Source organism: Lupinus angustifolius, unplaced genomic scaffold, assembly GCF_001865875.1.
Source record: "Lupinus angustifolius cultivar Tanjil unplaced genomic scaffold, LupAngTanjil_v1.0 Scaffold_48_99, whole genome shotgun sequence".
In the NCBI taxonomy this organism is placed as follows: Eukaryota; Viridiplantae; Streptophyta; class Magnoliopsida; order Fabales; family Fabaceae; genus Lupinus; species Lupinus angustifolius.
Window position 1 is genome coordinate 233,104 of NW_017728884.1, and position 476 is coordinate 233,579.

A 476-nucleotide genomic window follows, 5' to 3' on the forward strand; every position below is an offset into this window, starting at 1 on the left:
AGTTGTAACTGGAATATTCTTGAAACCATTATACCAGCATTGGAATTTATTTCAACAAAGCCGAGATGGCGAACAAAGAATAAAACCGAGTTCTCTTACTTACAAAAAGGACATAACGAAAATGGGAGTATTAACCTCTCAACGAATTGGCACTGCTGTCAGGACGATTTGTTGAGAGGACAAAACTCCCAACTAAAATAAACACTGAATAATGCTTTCAACAAATTGGTGTCGTTGCTGGGGAATTGCTTTAATAATAAAACATTTCATTTTTATGTGTCATTAATCAAATAATTGTGCATAACATTTTATTTCTCTTTTGTATAAATTTTTTTTTCCCTTTGTACATCTTTATTTTTATTTTGTACATTTAAAAAAATTTGTGCAATCAAACACTTTTATTGTTGTAAGGAAATTTTTAGGAGATGTGGAGGTACCCCTTATCAACCTTTTCAAAAGAACAACATAAAAGGGAT